A 12907-nucleotide genomic window follows, 5' to 3' on the forward strand; every position below is an offset into this window, starting at 1 on the left:
TGCTTCTTCACTAGCTAGCTAGCTAGACAGACAGCCCTGCCGTGCTTGAAGATTCCCCTTCTCATCCTGCCTACTAGGGTGGCCCTGGACCTCTGCTCCCCAAAGTTCAGCCATGATCGTATCCCTGACTGCTACTGTTGTGGGCTGCCCCAATTGCGTTTTTTGGGGGGGCGGATTTGGAAATTTCTGGAAAGGGACTTAGTGCTGATGTCACCACTCTCCCACCCACAACACGTTGTCTCAAGTCTTCCCAAGGGGCATTTTGTGGCCACTTACTTTCTAAAGTTTCACATAAGCAACCCTGTTCTTGGTGGACTTAACTCTAGGTCTAAGATAACTGATTTGGACATGTTGGATTTTCTGGGCTAGCCTACCTCTCCCCCCACCTCTTTTTACTTGTCTTTGTTCTTGTACTCCGTCTATATCTCAACGTGTGCTTATTTCAAAACCCTTGTATCTCTTCTCTGAGTCTGATGTCCTCAGAGCTTATTTTTTTACTTTGTTTTTGTTGCATGCTTAATGTTTCCCTGTCCGCAGTTTATTTATTTGTTTTTTTTGAAAAGTAGAAATATACAAAACCACATGCACACAAGTCTAAAAAGATTACAAATCATTATCAGGAAAAAAGGTTACTACTGTTAAAGAACTACAAACCCTGTTCCCAGCCTAGATTCTTGTGCATGCGACCTATTTTCCGTTGCTAACGTTCTGTCATTTTCTCTTTTATGTCTTGCTTTATATTATGCGGGAGCATAAGTTTTCAGTCTCACACTGTGCATCTTGATACATAGACTTTTTTGAAATTTAGGGTGACTGCATCAGGCTATGTCCATGACATCACTGGTAATGCCAATACGACGTGGTATTGAGCCAGGATGCAGTTGTGATTCTGTAGTCCAGCCTTACCCTGTCCTTCACTCTGTGCTTGGAGTTGTTGACTAATGGAGGATTTGTCAACATTGTGCTTTTCTAGCACGGCAAATATATGGAACCCATTTGCCTATGTGAGTCTACCTCCCTTTGCATTACATTTCTACAGGGAGTATCTGTGGATAATGGAGGGATCCACACTGAAGAGGGATTGTGATGCTGACAATACACGGTTAAGATTTGTGATGAATGTTGGCATACCTGTACCCGTCTCACGCTTTGCACCTTATTATTTATTTCTGAGCCTTGTTCTGCATAATCATACTGGCCCAGCTGCAATGTCCCAACTCCTATGCCCTTCTGAATTGATGGCTAATTTCGCCATGCTGTCACAAGGGCCAATAGATGTGATCCTATCCTGTAGGTTTATTCCTTGAGGGAGGATATAATTAGACTATGAAACTGTTTGTTTCAGTATGCCAACCCTCATAAAACAGTAGTAGATGATTTGTTAGTGGGTGTATGTCAGTTCCTCTGCTGTTCCACTGCATCAGTTAAAACAAACAACCATAACCAAACCTGCAGCTCATATTTTATATGGCACATATATGCTACGTTGAGAGTCTGCATTCTCCTGGGACAGGTTATTACAATGAAAATGGAATTGGTTCGATCTCTCTGCTCCATACAGCAAGACCAGAACATATGAAGGAGCATGCCACTTAAAACACAGAACCGCCAGAGGATTTGGTACAATGTATTTTTTTTTTTTGTTTCTTGCAATGTTTCATTGTTTAGATTAACCAAAAAAAAAAAAAAAACCCTTTCAGGGAAGCTGAGAATAGAAACATGAGAATAACAATGAATTTCTTTTATTAAAAAAGGTACAAAAATAGCATTGGAACAGAAATAAAGTAAAAGACTCCAGATCATAACAGTGCATTCATATGTACATTTTCACAGAAGCATTGGTGGCAGCAGGATTCCACCCTGCCCCCCCCCCGGGAGTTGGAAGACGAAGTAATTACTACCAAAAAACAAGCATACATAGTGTTATGAGTTGGGGCGGGGGGGGGGAGAGTAGACTGTATGCTAAGACCCTACTAATCCTTGGATCCAGCAAGTGTTAAAATATAAGGAAGGATTCAACTTCCTGGAATAGCTTCCTGGTGAGGTGATAGCCTAGGTAATGGGCCATTAAGGGAGCAAAGGAAGTGGATCTATGCCAGATAGCAAATGGGCTCCCTCAAATGATTGGTAGTTAGAAAAACCACCGGAGTGGAGAGTTTGAGTTATGTGAGCCAGCAGGCTAAAAGCTGCATGTAGCAGGCTGGGAAGCGAGAAAGACAGAGCGATGCATCTCTGATTTGAATCCAGGCAGAAGCAATATCCTCTTGGGGTGTTAATGCTGTGAACCCCTCCATCATAGGCTCAAGTTGTATATATATATGTAAATACACCATATATCCTGAAGACACCTCTGCTGTACCTCATTCCAAAGGAAACATGAACCCTGGGTAAGCGCCTGGAACCCCTGTAATCTTGCACCGCACAGAGATTCAGGTGGTGTGCAACAATATGTTCCTAGCAGCAGATAACTGGTCCATCATGTCAGGTGGATCTGGTGATTGATGGGCCATGGGGCCTGGGTGGCCCTAGCTGCTGAGAAGCTAATATTGCAGGTGTAGCTCTCCAATGTTTCTCAACAGGTATGAACAGCTGTTCATCCATAGACTTGGCATCTAGACAATCTTGCTCCATCAGCAGCTGAAAGGCTCAGTTCTTTCGACCTGTTGTCACTTGCATTGCTGCAACAATAAGCTTCACAGCCACCCCTCCCCAATTTCCCTAAAGTGCACACACCCACACCCCAGGATAAACAACACAGGATGTTATGTACTGAGTTGAATAGGATCCAAAATGCAGCAGTCTGATTGGTCCTAGGACAATGCAACAGTATGATTGGTCCGCAGGAGCCACCCAATCCAGCTCCAGGTGGAAGTGAATCTGCAACCTGATTGGCCTACAGGAGAATCCCGGAATTAGCCTATCACGTGCAGCCCATTGTGTAAATAATGTATATAAAACAGCTATTATGGGGGAACTTTCATTCCTCACTACTATGAGCTGAATAAAGAGCATGAAATCCATTCTCGACTCCAAGTATATTTCACAGGACTAAACTTCAGAGCTGGCCTATACAGTGGTACCTCTGGTTAAGTACTTAATTCGTTCCGGGGGTCTGTTCTTAACCTGAAACTGTTCTTAACCTGAAGCACCACTTTAGCTAATGGGGCCTCCTGCTGCTGCCGCGCCGCCGGAGCACAATTTCTGTTCTCATCCTGAAGCAAAGTCCCCTATTTCCAGGTTAGCAGAGTCTGTAACCTGAAGCGTATGTAACCTGAAGCGTATGTAACCTGAAGCGTATGTAACCTGAAGCGTATGTAACCCGAGGTACCACTATACTACTATTACTTCTTCCCAGTAAAATGGTTACAATAGTATAGGGTTACTTTACATGGCTGGTATAGCCCATGTGCTCTGAGCCACAGCTGCTGCCCCTGCAATATGAGTATAATGCGGATGGGTTTTAACTGCATAGGCAATGGCGAGGGGAGCAAATTCTTTTGGGGCTGAAATAAGCTCAGAGTTAGAGAAATCACAAACTCCCGTTTATGGTGGGGGTGGGATGCCCTATTTTGAATAGACGACTGTAGAGAGGATACACTGTTATAGGTCCCATTTGTTCTGATTCTCACTCGTTCTGAAATATTGTAAGAGAGGGATGATGACACTGAAACAATATTTTGCTTTGCCTGTATCACAGAGGACAATATTCTGGACTCGAATGCTTTATCTAACTTATTTCCCTTTTCACCCTAGAAAAACAGATTAAACTATTCCCATACAAAATTCTCTGAAAGTAAAACTATTTTAGATTAATTACACATGCATAAAACATAAGAACTGTAATTTCTTTCCCACAAACAAAAGTGCTATCCAATAGAGCATTGTGGTTAAGAAATCAATCTTTCAAAAATCAATGTTAAAAGTTCAACCTTACCTTCATCTCGTTCTTTATGCACTAAAATGCAAACTCTTAGATCACGGTAAATTATCTAACACAATTGTGAACTTTGCCGCATGGCATTACATCTACAAGCATTTGCCAAGCAGAACATGTCTTAGCAACTTGAGTGTCAATTAGGTAAGTATACAAATCAAAATGAAGAGAAAATTAGTTCAACTGAAGCCAAAGAGTTTGGGGCTCACAATTGTGAGCTGGTGTGCATATAGACTTGCCTGCTTCCATCGCCCTGCATCAAAACTGAATAAAGTTTAAACTTTACTTACAATTGGTATCATGAGCTAGCAGATCATTTGGTTCTCAGCGTAAAGGTCTGTCTGTTCCTCATTAGTAATAATAAGAGGCAACATACTGTATTTTCTGCTCTATAAGACTCACTTTTTCCCTCCTAAAAAGTAAGGGGAAATGTGTGTGCATCTTATGGAGCGAATGCAGGCTGCGCAGCTATCCCAGAAGCCAGAACAGCAAGAGGGATCGCTGCTTTTGCTGCGCAGCGATCCCTCTTGCTGTTCTGGCTTCTGAGATTCAGAATGTTTTTTTTCTTGTTTTCCTCCTCCAAAAACTAGGTGTGTCTTATGGTCTGGTGCGTCTCATAGAGTGAAAAATACGGTAGTTTGAATATCTCTGGTGAAATCAATAGCTGTATTATGACATCATGTTGAACCCTAATTTGTGTTAATCATGATTTGAGTTTCCAAATGTACAAAAGCCATACATAGTTGCGAAGTACTTCTCTACTTTTGATTTACACCCTCTCAGCAAGGTTGTAAACTGACAATGTAATAATAGCCATAACTATGGTTTGTCAATTTCCTGTGTGATCCTATACATATCTGTTCAAAACTATGACCCTTTGAGCTCAGTGGGAGTTTCTCCCAGGTAAGTGAATGTAGGACTGTAGACACCTACAGCAAACCACCATTAGCAGAAACCATGTTTTGCAAACCCACTTCATACAATGGTTTTGGATTAGTTTGCCCACCACTCCCAGTCATCATGCCAAATCATTTCAGTCATCATGTTAAGTCAGGGGTGACCAACATGGCATCCATGGGTGCCAGTGGTCCTGCTGGTACCTGCTATGGCATGTGCAAAAGGTCTCAGTAAATATCTCCCCATAAATACACAATACACGAGAGGCTGTTTGCTTTTCCTGCTCAGTTCCTGTTTATGGTGGCTAAGCCTCTCCTGCTTTAAACACATCCCTTTAAACAAACCCAAATTTCATTGCATGAGTGCTAGCCTGCTGAAATTTTGTTCAGTTTCTGCCACCATCACAGACAGTGTGCAAAAAATCCATAAGGCTATGCAGGCTTCAATGAAACTTAGTTACAGTCGTTTTTGTAAATCTCATTAAATAAGATAAATGGTGGCAGTTCACATTCCTTTTCAAAAGTAAACTTTGGGAAGATTTCATCTTTTTCAGGTGAAACATTTCACAAGGAATTTTTTCCTGAGTGATCTGTAGGTTCTTCTAATTCCTCAGGCTCCAGCATATTTTTTTTTTTTTTAGGGCTCAACAGAATATAAAGCAACTGTCCTTTGTTCCTTTAAATCTTTGCTCTAAGTCAAAGGTAGAATTGTTCAAAGTTGCTTCAGAAATATTCTTTCTGAATTAAGATTCTTGTTCATTTTCAGGGGTAGTGGCAGAACATGACTCCTCAGGCTATTTCTTACTTCTTTTCTTTGGAAATTGTGCCAAAGCCCCCAATAACCTCTGCTGCAAGACATGTTTCCTGCAGAATTTGGGGCCATCAATCTCTGAGTTGTTTTCATTCTTCAACAATACCAGCAGTGTGAGTTTACTCTGATTCGAGAAATATTCTTCTGGTTTGTAAAAGTTTGTACCTGTCATATATAATGCTTGAAAGAACTTTGGACCAGAACTTAGACAATAAAAGGTTTGAAAATTAACTTTTCGGTGCTTACATATGTTATCAGCGGCAACCAATCCAGTGTTTTCTCTAGTGTGTCCACGAAACCTCAACGTTGCCAAGGTCCTACCTTACTCGCAGGTAATAGCAGCCCATGTGGTGGGTGGGGCCAGCCTCCTGACATCAGCTGAAGCAATGCTTATCTCCGGAGGTTGGGCTCACCATCACAAAGACTACAGTTGCTTGTGATTAAGATTAGTGTGTCATATTTACTTCAAAAGCATGCACTAGTGCTTCCAGAATACCTGGAAGACCGTGTGTTAGTGGACAGGCAGCTTTAGCATGTGTCAGACTGAGAATGGAATGAGCCACATATCTTATCTGTTACAATCTTCCAACACACAGGGCCAGGACTGAAAAACACAAAATGTCGGCTCACGCAGGCTACTGCAGTAATAACTCCCAGAAGATTTAGTGAATGGGAAGCACATGGAGCATACACAGCAAATTAGTTTTTTGACACGAACACCTTTTATTTCCTCTGATGTATTGAAGCCATTATCAAATCCTTGACCTCTACAGTTGTCAAGAGGAATGCCTTGACGTGCCAACCTTTCAGTTAGCATTTCAGCTTCCCACTTTCCCCTATAAAAAAACTCAAAAGTTTATGAACTCAGAAATGTACCATTGTATTAATTACAAATTGCAGTATCAACTCACATTTTTCCTGGTGGGAGACATCAGCAGTAGGATAAGATTGTGTGTGTATGTGTGCCCTTTTCATTCCCTGCAAGGATGGCTTTCTGCTGCATATTGTTGCCACGTAAGTCAATAAACACATTGTGACTCCCCCCATGAGTGATAAGCAGCCATTGTTCTGCCCTCCTTTTGCTTCTGCTTCACTTTAGCCAACTGATCGCAAAGTGATGCTTTCAGAATGAGCTATTAATTGAAAGGTTCAAAGAAAGTTGTCATTGTGTGGGCTGCCAACCAAATAATAATAATAATAATAATAATTTATTTATACCCCGACCATCTGGCTTCCAACAAAATATTAAAATACAGTAATGCATCGAACAATAAAAGCTTCCCTAAACAGGGCTGCCTTCAGATGTCTTCTGAATTATTATCTCCTTGGAATGCAAAGCCACTTGAAGCAAGATTTAAACACTCAACCGTCCTTCTGCTATTTCTTTTATCTTGTTGTATCTGTTAATTTATGTTTTTTACCCTCACCGTCCACTCCATGCCCACCCAGCAGTGACTGCAGCGATTCCTTTAACTGGCAGCAATGAGTGTTATGCTCTATGCTCTTTCATATTCACAGGAAACTGCCTTGAACTGAGTTGAACCCCAGGCCCAGCTAGATTGGTACATATTGTCCACACTGATTGGCAACATCTCTTCATGGGTTCAGATAGAAGACATGCTCAGCCCTACCTGAAGGTACCACACATTGGAACCTGGGACCTTCCGAATTCAAAGCACATGCTTTGCCACTGAGCTATGGCCCTTCTGCAGGTTCAGGTATTTTTATTATTTAGATTGCAGCATTTCCCCCCACAATTGGTGAATACCCTTCATTTGTTTGCCAACACACTACCAGGAGGAGGATGGAATAAACACAATGCTCAAATGCCACACACTACAACCGTGTGATTACTTTTTAACTTCTTTTGGAGTGGGTGGCGCTGTGGTCTAAACCTCTTGGGCTTGCCGATCGGAAGGTTGGTGGTTCGAATCCCCATGACGGGGTGAGCTCCTGTTGCTCTGTCTCAGCTTTTGCTAATGTAGCAGTTCGAAAGCACACCAGTGCAAGTAGATAAATAGGTACCGCTGCAGCGGGAAGGTAAATGGCGTTTCCTTGTGCTCTGGCTTCCGTCACGGTGTCCCGTTGTGCCAGAAACGGTTTAGTCATGCTGGCCACATGACTCGGAAAGCTGTCTGTGGACAAACGCTGGATTCCTGTTGGATCACCTGTGTTTTCTTCCTCCCTCCCCCTGCCTCTGGATGTGTGCCTCTTGGCTCCAACTTTGTGGATATTCAGAAGACAGTTAAAAAGAAGCCTTTTTTTATCCAGACTTTTATAAATATTTGATCACTGTTCATCCTCTGTTAATGATTTTACTGGCTGTGCCATTGGTGTTTCCTAAGTGCGTCATTATTTATGTACTGCATTTTACTTTTTTATTGTGATCTAAGCTGCCCTGGGACCTTTTGTGAAGGGTAGGTGATAAACTTTTTCTCATCATCATCATACAACTTGCTTCTGTGCGTTTAACAGCAGCCAGACTCGCTGAAATTTGACTGCTGACACTCCCCCCCACTTGTCTACTTGGGGGGGGGATGCCTCCCAAACTGCTGCATGATTAAAGGTAAAGGGACCCTTGTCCTTAGGTCCAGTTGCGGATGACTCTGGGGTTGCGGTGCTCATCTCGCTTTATTGGCCGAGGGAGCCGGCGTACAGCTTCCGGGTCATGTGGCCAGCATGACTAAGCAACTTCTGGCGAACCAGAGCAGCGCACGGAAATGCCATTTACCTTCCCGCCGGAGCGGTACCTATTTATCTACTTGCACTTTGATGTGCTTTCGAACTGCTAGGTTGGCAGGAGCAGGGACTGAGCAACGGGAGCTCACCCCGTTGCGGGGATTCAAACCGCCGACCTTCTGATTGGCAAGCCCTAGGCTCTGTGGTTTAACCTACAGCACCACCCGCATGATTAGGTTATCATTAAAGGCACAGGAGCAGTTCCTTAAAAAAAGAAGCTGCCATGCACTTTGTAGTCTACTGATAATATGAATATCTAAGTGTTTAATTCCTACCAGTCACTTTTTTTTTTGCTTGATAAGCTAGTCTAGCTAGATTTCTGAGGTTGAACAAAGATTGAAGTCTATTCCTGAAATCTGCCTTCACCAATACTTAATACTATCTATCTCTATCTATCTCTATCTATCTCTATCTATCATCTATCATCTATCTATCTGTCTGTCTATCTATCTATATCTATCTATCATCTATCTATCTATCTGTCTATCATCTATAAACTGCTTGGCATTTCACTTGGTAGGGCTAGGACCTGATTGACTTAATGGACCAGCCTCCACTGACTTTAATCAGGAACTAGGAGAAATGAAGAGTGGAAAAACACAACAAATTAAATTGCTAAGACTCAACTATGGCAATTCATTATTTGCAATCATTTTTCAAAGGTATCCTCTCAGTTAAAAATTGTATACAAATAACTTGCTCCCCCACCCCACCCCCCGCACAGCCAGTGGCATGGTCCCATAATTCTGCAATACTGTACGTACTTATAAATCTGCCGTTGGTTGAGTAAGCAAGGTCAGACCGTTGGCATAGGAACATAGTGGATAGGAATAAAAAAAAAACATGGCACAGAGTGTTGTGGTGATATGAATCAGGAAACATTCTGAATTTACTGTAGGTTAGATACATGAATAGGGGGGAATTAGCACAGAAGATTTTTAACCGTCTAATGCCAATGAGTAAAAAAACCCGAATCTTTATTATCTTTCTACGGCATGATTATTGTTAGCCCCCTTTAGCTGCTAGGAAAGGCAAGGTATCTATCTGTTCAGTATATCAATATTGTTACTAAATGCATAGTGCTATGCTTGGTGCATTTGGAAGATGATTCACAGGCATTGTCACTGCTGTTGGACACATTTCTTTAGGTCACCGGCTTTTCTGCTAAGTAAATATATCTTCAAAGTCCAGTTTACATCTAGAAGACAGAAAACCAGAGATTACAGCATTAGTTGCAAAATTTTGCATAGCAGCCTACAAAACAATCAGTTGTTCTTACCTATCGGGTATACACAGACCATTTATCTCTCTTTTGAATTACCAAGTCTTCATAATAATAACAACAACAACAACAACAACAACAATTTATTATTTATACCCTGCCCATCTGGCTGGGTTTCCCCAGCCACTCTGGGTGGCTTCCAAGAAAGTATTAAAATACAATTGTCTGTTAAACATTAAAAGCTTCCCTAAACAGGGCTGTCTTCAGATGTCTTCTAAAAGTCTGGTAGTTGTTCTTCTCTTTGACATCTGGTGGGAGGGCGTTCCACAGGGCGGGTGCCACTACCGAGAAGGCCCTCTGCCTGGTTCCCTGTAACTTGGCTTCTCGTGGTGAGGGAACCACCAGAAGGCCCTCGGCGCTGGATCACAGTGTCTGGGCAGAATGATGGGGGTTCCTTACTTAGCATTTTATTTTACTTTATTTTCTCCATACTAGTTTTTGTTGTAGTATTAAATAGAGTATACTTTTTTAAAAAATTCTTCTGGTGGCCACATTATAGAGTAATTGGTGGCAAAGAGAACTTTTCACTGAGCCTTATATAATAAAATGGGCCAGCAAAGGAACCCAACTGTGGTTGTTGCCACAGCTTAGGTTTCCCTTAAGGAAGAGCACCGGGTCTTTTGCAGCAACACTTTCCCAATCTGCAATCTAATTATTCCATGGAAGCCCATGCTTCTTGTTAGCATGGAGGCACTGCAATGGGTGGGAAAGGCTAACTGGGCAGGAAGGAAAATGGGGGAGTTGTTTGTGCACAGCTGCCAGGGATGAACGCCAACATATATTTTTTCCCAGGTAGAGCCCTTGTGTTTTTAACAGATGTGTGAAAAGTAGAAACATGGTAAATGAAGCCTTTCCTAGCCTACAGTGCTGAAGGGGTAGTAGGTTGCAAGAAAAACTTCAGGTGGACAGCTCCAGGGTACCCCTCTCTTTTACAGTAAAAGGTAAAGGTAAAGGGACCCCTGACCATTAGGTCCAGTCATGGCCGACTCTGGGGTTGCGGTGCTCATCTCGCTTTATTGGCCGAGGGAGCCGGCGTACAGCTTCCGGGTCATGTGGCCAGCATGACTAAGCCACTTCTGGCAAACCAGAGCAGTGCATGGGAATGCCGTTTACCTTCCCGCTGGAGTGGTACCTATTTATCTACTTGCACTTTGACATGCTTTCGAACTGCTAGGTGGGCAGGAGCAGGGACCGAGCAACAGGAGCTCACTCCATTGGGGGGATTGGAACCGCTGACCTTCTGATCGGCAAGTCCTAGGCTCTGTGGTTTAACCCACAGCACCACCCACATCCCACGTTTAACAGAAGTATAAGAAATAGACAGATAACTGCTAGGATTTCAGCCTTCAATGCATCTTCATATTGGGGGAACATCATATGGATGTTTACGGGAGCCCTGGATTATTATTTTTTCTGGTGGGGGGGAGTAGTAATAACTCAGCATGTCTTCACTGACTGAATCCTCACCCCTCATTTTAGAGATGGTTGTGCCCGATGGAAGGCATAGGAACATAGCCACTCTCTCAACCATAAACTGGTTACACCTGCAAGCTGGCCTGCGAACTCTGGGATATATAATAAAACAGGGCAGTTCCAACAGGTAATTCAGGATAGTGTGGAAAGATAAAGGATTCTGGGTTTATGATTGATTACGGTACTTATATACACATACAGTTTTGGGTTTTTATTTTTGTTTTATAAGGACTTGTAAAGCAAAGGCAGCCAACCTTTTGAAGACACATTTGCAAACTGGAGAACCTGTCATGGGCACCACATATACACCACAATTTTAAAAAATCAATAAATGTTGGCAGCTATGGATTTCACTAGACAAATGGAGTTTCACCCCCAATGAAAGGCCATTTGCAAGACTTCTTGAGCTTTGCAGAAACAACTTATAAGAGGCAATTATTCCTACCCGGAGAGCTGTACTTTTTATACAGAAATAAGCAGGCAAAGCCTTTCGTAACATGGCACTGAATAATGACCACTGACTCATTCATTGCAAATCAAAGTGATGTTAAGAGGATGGCTACAGGGTCCAGTTTAGAAGCTGGCAGCTCCTGGGATTTCCTTCAGCATGCTTGTCACTGCTCTTTTAACTACTTGCAAAAGAGGGGGGTGGGGAATCACTATATAGATCACTCAGCATAATACACTTCCTTATTGCAGCAAGTCCTCTACAAAATTTCCATTGTTTTCCTCCCAGAATTGCTCCCATTTTACAGATAGGGGTTCAGTTTCTTTCTTTACCAAATTGTACAACAAAGGAGAGGGATGTGGGTGGCGCTGTGGGTTAAACCACAGAGCCTAGAACTTGCTGATCAGAAGGTTGGCGGTTCGAATCCCCGCGACGGGGTGAGCTCCCGTTGCTTGGTCCCTGCTCCTGCCAACCTAGCAGTTCAAATGTACTTCAGAGTGCAAGTAGATAAATAGGTACCACTCTGGAGGGAAGGTAAACGGCATTTCCGTGCACTGCTCTGGTTCGCCAGAAGCAGCTTAGTCATGCTGGACACATGACCCGGAAGCTGTACACCGGCTCCCTCGGCCAATAAAGCGAGATGAGCGCCGCAACCCCAGAGTTGGTCACGACTGGACCTAATGGTCAGGGGTCCCTTTACCCTTTACAACAAAGGAGGTGAGACTTTTCCTGGCAGGGAAACGCAGTGATGAGAAAAGCTTCATTACGCCCCACATCCCACCCCACTCCACTGCTGCTGTTAAAAGCTTCCTGAGTTTCAGCAATCTGAGAAGAAATATTGGTGGCAGTCGGAGAAGCTGCAGTTCGTAAAGAGCTTCCTGCAGTTTCTAGGAAGAGATGGGCTGTTCTCTTCACTCCAAAATTCCCCCTGGTCCCCCACCATCCCACCCCCCACCCCACTTGCTGCTTGTTATCCAACATTCTGCTAATGTTACCAACTTCCAGTCTGAAGTCCTCTGGGGCTGCTACTGCTGCGGGAAAAATAATAATATGCATCCTCTGTCAAAATTTAGTTTTTCAACACCCCACTCTCATAATACTGTGTTTCTACCCAAAGGAAGCGGGAAATGCATCTAAGGTCTTGGATGAATGAGAAAGTGCTGCAGTAGAACCTATTTTGTGCCAGCCAGGAAAATACAGTGCCAATCCCTGCCTCCCAGTCCAAATCATTCAGCTTTTGAATGGTTAGTGCTACCCAGCAACCCAGGACAGGAGAGCCTCCTGATTGGCTGCAGCGAGAAGAGCCCTGCTTTGTGTCTGTGTG

This window comes from Podarcis filfolensis (genome assembly GCF_964270895.1).
Source record: "Podarcis filfolensis genome assembly, chromosome: 7".
Taxonomy (NCBI): Eukaryota; Metazoa; Chordata; class Lepidosauria; order Squamata; family Lacertidae; genus Podarcis; species Podarcis filfolensis.